Source organism: Podarcis cretensis (genome assembly GCF_951804945.1).
Source record: "Podarcis cretensis genome assembly, chromosome: 10".
Taxonomy (NCBI): domain Eukaryota; kingdom Metazoa; phylum Chordata; class Lepidosauria; order Squamata; family Lacertidae; genus Podarcis; species Podarcis cretensis.
This window is the reverse complement of record NC_137179.1, coordinates 73,922,771-73,932,089: the sequence shown is the minus strand read 5'-3', so window position 1 is coordinate 73,932,089 and position 9,319 is coordinate 73,922,771. Positions and strand designations below refer to the sequence as shown.

The following is a 9,319-nucleotide window of genomic DNA, read 5'->3' as shown; positions in this document are numbered from 1 at the left end:
TTGACTGTTAATGACTGACTGGAGCAGTTCAAACAGCACCCAGCCTTGTGGCTCCTGGTGCAAGCTGTTGTCATGTAATCCAGTCAGTTGCAAACAGTGTGATTGACTACTGCACTGTGCAGCCTTTGGCTCTCGGGTGTGCCAGTAATTTCTGGATCTAAGGGAGGGAAGCGCTGCACAACAGATCATGCAGATCATGCATTAAATCTGCAAAATATGGACTGGGATCCAAAGAGCTACTTAGGTTAGTGCAAACCTAACTGGATTTTGTATTATTTTTACAAACAGCTGATCACCCCCTCTCAAATCACAGGTCATGTAACAGTAGAATTTTAAAACTGCCCTCCATTTCGAAGAGAGTTTGCTGTGAGGCTCTGGAGGGCTGTTGTTCAATAAAAAAACAAGCCAAAAGAGCCTTTGTGCTTCCTGAGATCATTTTACAGTTAGTAGGATTTTGGTCTGTGGGTTGTGCCAGACATACCTAGAATCCTTGTGATTCGGCATGCCTGAAATTTTTGTTTCACTAATTATCAGCCCCATGAGTCTGGTTTAAGGATTAGAAAAGTGGTGCCCCGATACATGGCATTTAACCCATTTCGCTGGACTAAATCCTCCCCTCTTTCAAGCTGGTCTGGGGGCGGGGGGAGCCATCGCTTGGTCCTGTGTTTTTCAGATGGTTCGGCAAGTACCTGGAGAGGGATGTTCAAGAAACCTTGATTGAAGTGATGGGGGGGGGGAGAGAAAGTGTGTTAATTGGCCCTCTTCCTTTTGCTAGTGTTGGAATCTGAAAAACAAATCTAGGGAAACGAAACAGCTTCTTTGCACAAAGGGCAAAGAGTTTGTGCATCATTTATTCCTGTGGATATTGCTTGTTGGTACCCATGGTACTTCACCATGCAAGTGTTACAATTGCAGAACTATTGCTAAGAAGGACACTGTCAAGGAATTACCGTATGTAATTAGTAACCGTTCTTTTTCTACTATACCTCGACAACTGATGGAAAGCTCGTCAAGTGAATAACAAGTTTTCCTCATCAGTCCTGGCAGTGTAGACTACAAAGCAGGTTTCAGTTGTGTCAGTTGTTTCCTTTCTGGTGTATGTATATATATATATTATTTTGGATTGTGTATGTGCTATTTTATTATTGTGATGAAACTCTCTCATTGAGCTTTGGAGTGTGCAGTACAACTTAGGGCAGATCTCAACTTTACGAGAAACATGAAGCATCCAGCAGCAAAAATGACAGCCTGTGTCAATTGCCTTCTTCCCCCTTAGTAAACTGAATACAACTTGCCCCATATTCCCGTCCCCTTGTGGCTTAAATGATGCCAGGCCATGGTTGAGTAGAACAAGATGTATTAACAAAGAAGAGGGAACTCATCTCAGGGCTGCAATTGCCAGTGGGCAGCTCTGTGCTCCTTGGAATACGTAATCTTTTAAGCTGTGGATATTATCATTCTGTAAAAAACATGGTGGGGCTATTGACATGAAAAGATATTGGAAAAATAGGGCACATACTTTTTATTTGAGGTCAAAATAATAATTGAGCACTCATTGCTTGAAATTCATAGATGTGTTTTGTGTGTGGAACTGGGCTTGGAAGATGCAGAAGATGAATAGCTTTTCCCAAAGGAAAACTGCTTAAGGTGGTTATTAGAAAGCAGAGGTTTTTGCTTGCTTGCTTTTACGTTAGTGGGATTGTAGTGTCCTTTCTAACAAAAATATGAAAGATTATGGGTCAGCTCATCCCCTGGGAAATCAATAGATTTCAGTTTATTTGATTTATCATTATATATTAATATTTTGCCATATTAAAAATGTTCTCTCCCCCCATGTTTGCCAGTATATTATTGATTTGTGAATGTTGACCTGTTGGTGAAAGGAGCCATGTTATTTCTTTTTAAAGTCATTATTGAGTGTCACTCCACTTTTAAATGGATCACAGTTTAACTTTCCTTCAATATTTTCCTCTATTAATAGATGCTGCCTGTTGATGTTAGAAATCTGTTGAACACTATGGTTCTGACTTTACAATAATTCTGTAACTAAGGGCATCTTCACTAGCCATTAAAGTTGGTATTTTTGTATCTTTATTATTATTAATAAAATATTTTATCAAAAAGCTGTGTATGCCGTTTATTTGAACATTATTCCAAACACTTATATGTTGAGATGAAAGAGCAAGAAAATTGTGCTTGTCATTTTATATTCTTCCAAGCTGGTGCAGCAGCTGTATTGACTGTGCTTAGAAGAATCTGATTTACTGGTGCCCATAGTGAAGTTGTTACTTTCATCTTGGACAGTGGTGTTATTGCAGTTGATATTTCTCATACAGTTGATTTGTGCGTAGAGAAAGATCCAAGATGGCAGCAGTGGTAGTTCCTGTTCTGCCTGAGATGTTGCACCAGCTCACATCAGTAAAGTTTGAGGATGGTGGCCTGAATCCCGGGGGCGGGGGGGGGGGATGTCAACTAAGTTTTGAAATGAACTGTGTCTTATTCCAAATTTTCCATTTGTATTGTTTTCTTTATGAAACCCATACAGGCTATAAGAGCCCCCAAACCCTGAAAGTCAAGGAAAACACCATATAAATGAATTATAGTGACACACATTCAAGTTGCAGATTTATTAGGACCCCTTCTGACATTAGTGTTGTGTCTGGGAGCCATTGCTCCTTCTGTGATTATAAGCTAGTGATGTGAGAATGCACAATTTCTGTTCCAACCTGTGTTCCTCACTTGCAGCACTGTCTCCATTCCGCGGCAGTTTGGTTTCCCACAAAAGCCATGTTATTCGTCTTGCTGTCTGCTGTGGCAGAATCAAATTATTACATTATTCCACACCATTCATTCCAATGCAAAAGGAATGCAGTGCAATCAGAGACTGTGCCTGTGTAGAGCCAATCTCTCCTCCACCCTTTTCATGCCTCTCCTGGTTCTTGGAGATTAGTGAGGGAGGGGATCTTGTTGGAGCAGGACGGGGAGACATCTGTGACTTATCTGTGCCTCTTGTCCTCCCTCCTCCCACTTGCCAGTTTCAGCCTTCAGCTTATGATTCTTGACTTCTTTTTGCCACAGACCTTCCCAACTCACTTAACCTTGTTACCCCTTCAATTTATGATGCCTTCTCTTCCTAGTCTTACCCCTCTGACCACTCATCTGAGCCTTCTTCCCTTGGTGGTAGTCCAGCTGGTTCCACCTACCATTCCTTTGCGTCCAACCAGACCATGACATCATATGACCTGGTTTGTACATAATGCTAAGCCAAACCATGCCCGAGTTTCATTCCCAGAGAGGAAGCCCTCTGGAGCCCACAGGTTCCCAGAGAGGAATATTACAGCCATTTTGCTCCTCCTCTGCTGTGCTGCTGTGAGCTAGGCCATGGTTTTCCTTATTGTGTTATTTGAACCTGAACTTGTGGTTTGCTCACTCCAGACTGTTCTTTGTTCACAGCTCTTGATTTGTCCAGAAGCCCAGGATTGGCTGACACACTAGGCCAAACTTTTTCAGCAGGGGGCCAGTCCACTGTCCCCCAAACCTTGTGGGGGGCTGGACTATATTTTTTTGGAGGGGGGATGATGCAAGACCACCACAAGCCCTGCTTGCTGCTTACCTGTGTTTTGCAAGCGGCAGGGGCTGGCAGCAGTGGCAGAACGATGAGCAACGTGTGAAAGAGCTCCGGAGAGGCGCTGCTTAAAATGGCGGCCGCTTGAGCGCTGCTGCTGCTGGCACCAACAAAGCCCAGCTCCCTTCCTCCTCTAGGCAGGGCGGGAAGAAGCCAGGAGGAGGGAGGGAGGAGGCAGTGGTGGTGGCGCTGTATGAGGGGGAGAGAGGCAGAGGGAAAGAACGCACATGCAGGTGATCCACGCGGCGATTCCCAGACTGTCTGTGGGCCGGATCCAGAAGGCAATTGGGCCTGATCTGGCCCACAGACCTTAGTTTGCCAACCCATGCACTAAGCCAAAGCATGGTGACAGCAGTGTAGCAGCACAGCTTAGGACCAGGTAAGGAGGAAATCTTCTGCAATCGCTCGGGGAGCTTTTACACCATTCCACAACACCATGGCTGGCCAGTGGAAACTGAGACAGTATGTTGATGTAGCTTTATGTTTTCATAATGTGGCAATCTGTAGCATAATAGCCCCATAACATGTGACTTTTTGAAATGTTCTTTCAGAGAACTAACAGTGTGTCTCCATATATTTAGGAACGTTATATATATACTATGTTCCACTTAAGGCTGATAGCATATTTTCATTGTCACTTGGGAATGTTTGCCACTTCAGGTTAAATGTCCAACTTGCTTCAATGATATTATGCTACAGGAACACACTGAGCAAATTTATCTGTCTCCAGTAAACCATTTGCGAATCGTACTATTTCTTTTAGGAGTGCTGCCCCTTTTTATGCAGTGGAAACCTTTCTTACTGGTCTCATAGCCCAATTTTTCATGTTTATTCCATAAGCACTTATGGTAATATGAGAGCCAGGTGGTAGGCATTATAAGATCCATGTGTGGCCTTTGACCAAAGTCTTGTTCAGCCTCTTTGAGGCCCAGGTGATGACCACTCTCTGAAGAGAAACTGCTTATCATCCAGATTTCATTGCCTAAGCATATCTGTTCTCTCTACATTGCCAACACTTGCTTAAGTATTCTTTGGCATCTTGTATGGCAGCTGCTCTGTCTCAGCGCTGTGTTAATGGTTCCTTCAGTTTAAACCTTTTTAAAAGAAAAGTTAGAAATGTTCCACAGGCAGCTTCTACAGAAGTGGGTAACGATGAAGAGATGAAACTTGTATCCTTTTCTCCCTATCTTTAAAGCAATCAGTGCTTTAATTTTAATTTTGTAGATTAACCTGAGAAACCCATGACATATGTGCAGCACTGTCCTTCAAAATTCATAGGATACGATGTTGTGTTTGTCAAGGGTGGGGAATCAAGGGCTCCCCCAGATGTTGTTGGACTACAATTACCAGCACTGGGCGTAACACATTGCAATGGTCCAAATGGGGTCACTTACTTTTTAAATGAGGAGGGTTTTTTGGGGGGGAGGCAGTGAGTTAGGTGGGAGATGCAGAAAATGTTGACCTAATAATAACTTAGAAAAGCAATGAATACTTGGAAAAACTATGAAATCACATAGGAGGGGCAGAATGACAGTAGCAGCAACAGCAAATACTGATCATTTTTGCTGAATTGCTTTGCATGGGACTAATAAGTGAACACCTGCAATTTCTACTCCCGTTTCTGTTTTCATCAGAGTTCCCTGACATCCTTAGTTTCCATTACAGTAATTTCCATTTCTCTCATAGAGTATTGCATTCTACTATTATTTTGATATTATAAATCTATTTTCCCGTTCTTATTACATTAGATAAATCAAATTAGCATGATTTTAAAAACAGTTTTTAATGCCATGCAAAATCACTTTTACATAAATAAATAATTATGGATATGGAGATATATAGTACCTGAACTCAGAGCTAAAATTAGTGCTAAAAAGTTCGATGCTTCTTGATTCATTTACTGATTTTGTTTAAAAAAGAAACAAAATTGGCGCCAAAAATGCAGGATATTGGCTATTTAAATTCTTCTCCAGAAACTGGATTGCTTTTAGCCTTGGAACAAAGTCTAAGGTAAAACTACAGATTTCTTTAATGTTTGTTTAAGAGAAAAGTTAGATTCTCATTCTCCTCCAAGAACAAATTATAAAACAAGTTGTAGGCCAATCTGTTAGACATTAATAAGCAAGTGGGTTTTTCTCTTTAAAAAGTCACAGCTGTGGACTGAAAGCAGAAATAGCATTCATGAGGAATACTATTTTTTCCTTATTCTCAGTAAGTAGCCTAACTTAGGTAGCTGTAAAAAGACAAAACAAAACATTAGCAAGCCTTTGACATTAACCAAATTGCCACCATACAATCAACAATGGTTCAAGGAGATGTGTCTTGAACTTTGCCTCTCTTATTCTGCATCCATGGCAGCTGTCCCAGAACACAAGATGTCCAAAAACATCCCCTCAGGTTCCTATTGTTTGAACAGAAGAGTGCCACCCTCCATTTTCTGGCATGGTTGCTCTGGTCAGTGTGGCACCAGCCTCATGTTGGCATACCACCATCAGCAATAGGCAGATATACTGCCACCAGACATAGATGGGTTCCTAGAAGAGTGGTCTGTTGCACATATTGACCCAGAAAAGACTTGGCTACTAGAAACACAAACAAGTTCCCTGGGATTCAAAGCAATTGGTACCCCATTGCTTTGGTACTCCAGATGTGGCAGGACTACATCTCCCATCAGCCCCCGCCATCATAGCCAATGGTCGGGATAAAGGGAGTTGCAGTCCAGCAACATCTGGGCTGCTTCTGCTCTATACCAAGATGTAATTGCTCTCTAGCTACATTTTGAAGCAATCTCGTCGTCAGCTTAATCTGAGGATAAATGCAGAGCTAGGAATTGAAAAGGTAAAAATATATTGAATGTATGAAAAACAGCAATCCCAAAACCTGTTAAATCCCTTGTTCCTTGATTATTGGATTCAAGATTTTGTTTTATAGAAAACCTTATTCAATACCATCTGATATCTTATCGCTCTTCCCCTCTCCCATTTTTCTAAAAAAGAAAATATACAGAAGTCCACCACATTTTTTTTTTGGGGGGGGGTAGATTTCCCTTAAAAGGTAAAGGTACCCCTGCCCGTACGGGCCAGTCTTGACAGACTCTGGGGTTGTGCGCCCATCTCACTTAAGAGGCCAGGGGCCAGCGCTGTCTGGAGACACTTCCGGGTCACGTGGCCAGCGTGACATCGCTGCTCTGGCCAGAGCCAGAGCCGCACATGGAAACGCCGTTTACCTTCCCGCTGGTAAGCGGTCCCTATTTATCTACTTGCACCCGGAGGTGCTTTCGAACTGCTAGGTTGGCAGGCGCTGGGACCGAGCAGCGGGAGCGCACCCCGCCGCAGGGATTCGAACCGCCGACCTTTCGATCGGCAAGTCCTAGGCACTGAGGCTTTAACCCACAGCGCCACCTGCGTCCCTAGATTTCCCTTAGTTCCTTGCAAAACAACTGACCGTTGTGGGCTTTGCACTTAGAAACACAGGAAGCCACCTTACACTGAGTCACACCAGGGATCCATCTCTGACGTTCAGCAGCTCTGTAGGGCTTCCAGCAGGGCTTTCCCAGGCCAGATATCCAAATGGTGGTTCTTACAGGCTCCAGAGTCATATCTGTACAGCTGCATTCATAACTTCTCTGTTATACTTATAATCAAAATCATCATATTCAATTATTCTTAGTCGTTTGTCACTCAAAGGTGTCCAAGCATATTACAGCAAAGAAAGAGATACAATATGCATCATACAATACATTAATATTTCATATAGCATAGCATCCATGGAAAAAAATACCAGCCATATAAACAGTAGCAAACAACATTAACAATACTCAAATAATAAACAAAGCAATGCTCTGACCCACTAATTAACAAATAAACAAAACCTCAGCCTATGCTTCATCTAAAACTCATTCACATCAAACCAGCAGTTTCCCCCATTTAACCTACCTACACTACCCAGAAGTCTGGCATCAAGGCCAGCTGTTGCAAATCAGTAGTGTGGGGGTCCAGTGTTCTCCAGGCAAGTGCACTGTCTTGCCCCCGTGATGGAGGAGGCTGGGGCTACACAATGTCAACATGCCCCGTGGTGTGCATACGGCTGCCAGGGAATTTTCACGGGGTCCATCCCCCTCCTTGAAAATTGGGGGGGCTCAGCCCCCCACCCCACCCCAGATGGCACACCTACCTCCAGAGAGGGTCCAGCTTCTCTCCTCTCCCTTCAGAGAGGAGCAGTAGCAAAGCAAAGCAGGAAGATGGTAACAAAGGGTTTAGCTGCTTTGCAGTTGACCCAGCTACAGCTTCTCTCCTGCTGCTATTCATGCACTATAAAATTACGTATTTTTTAATTTTAATATTTCAAATCCTAGGTATTGGAGCTTCCATTCAGTTCATGTAAGCATGCATAGGACTGCAGCTGTAACTGGAGTTATTGTAAAGTGTGTAATTTAATATGTAGATAACTTAATTGGGCTCCATTTGATCCCAATAGCAGAAGCCTACTTTTAGATTGCCGTATGAAATCAAATATTAGATCATTCAAATATTGCAATGGCTGATTTCAAGTAAGTGTTTCATAGATATGCCAGTAAAATATCCAATGGGAACAAAAGGAGACTAGTTATCCCAGGCGGAACAAAAGGAAGAGAAGAGATTGTCTCAAAGGCAGTGTTTCTGGAAGAAGCAAATCTCATCAAGGCTATTATTATTGTCTTTGAAGGGTTTCACTGATTCCTGAGAACACTGTGCTTTAATTTTGAAATAACAGAATCCACAGAGCAGCATGTACTACTTTTACCTACTTTGTCCCCATTCTTCAAAGATGGGGCATTTTATTGGCATTTATGGAGGGGAGAGGAAGAAGCTTGGAGACTGAGGTGCCTGCCAGACATTAGATAAGCTATTTGTGTGGGGGGGGGGCTTGGGGGAGAGAGGTTTGTTTGTTTGTTTGTGTGTATCTCTCTCTTTCTCTCTGTGTAAGCATAAGCTTGCATAGGGCAGTGATGAAAACTCCAGGTCCTAAAACTCATTTGCTGTACCATTTCATTCACCAGGGGCTGAAATGTGTCTTTTGTCTAAATGCTTTGAAAGTCTCATGATGCTAATTCAGTGTTAAATACAAATGTCTGTGTTGGCTCAAAACAATTGTGGAATATGCAGAGCCCCCACTTAAGGAAGGTTTTACCATTACGGTATAATTTTTGGGAAATGAAACCTACAAACAGGCTGGAGTTCGGGTGGGGGTGGGGTTGCAGGGAAATCACAAAGCATTAGTCTCGATGGGTGAAAACTTTTCTACCGCTGGCAAGTATGCCACAAGTCAAATCTACAGTAGAGATTCCAACCACATGGCTGCATGTTGCAATACAAATTCTGCCCTCCTCACAGTGTGCCTTGCTGTGCTTTGTTGCTTATAGCTCAGGGATGGGATGCCAAGAGGCCCAGAGGCAAAATGCAACCCTCCGTGCACCTCTGACTCTTGGGACTCTCTCCAGGCCACACCCCTCCCATAATCACCGTCTTCCCTCCCAGGCTGCAGCCCTCACTGGCTTGCTTCACTCCCTCCTTGAGTGCTTTGGTCTGGATAGAATTAATTCCTTGAATTCTGATAACGCCTTTTGCTTTCCTGGATTGATGGAGAGTGGTGGGAGGGTGCAGAAATCCTAGAATCCTAGAATTGTAGCATTGGAAGGGACCCAAGAGTCATCTA

At 43.1% G+C, this 9,319-nt stretch overlaps 1 long non-coding RNA gene across 1 annotated transcript; it reads left to right on the top strand.

The window, feature by feature from the left end:
* The first annotated feature begins 254 nt into the window (after positions 1-254).
* LOC307225601 lies at positions 255-1,434 on the top strand. Its single transcript, XR_013843105.1, has 2 exons — positions 255-442; positions 535-1,434. It is a non-coding gene; the product is annotated as an uncharacterized lncRNA (long non-coding RNA).
* Positions 1,435-9,319: the final 7,885 nt, after the last annotated feature.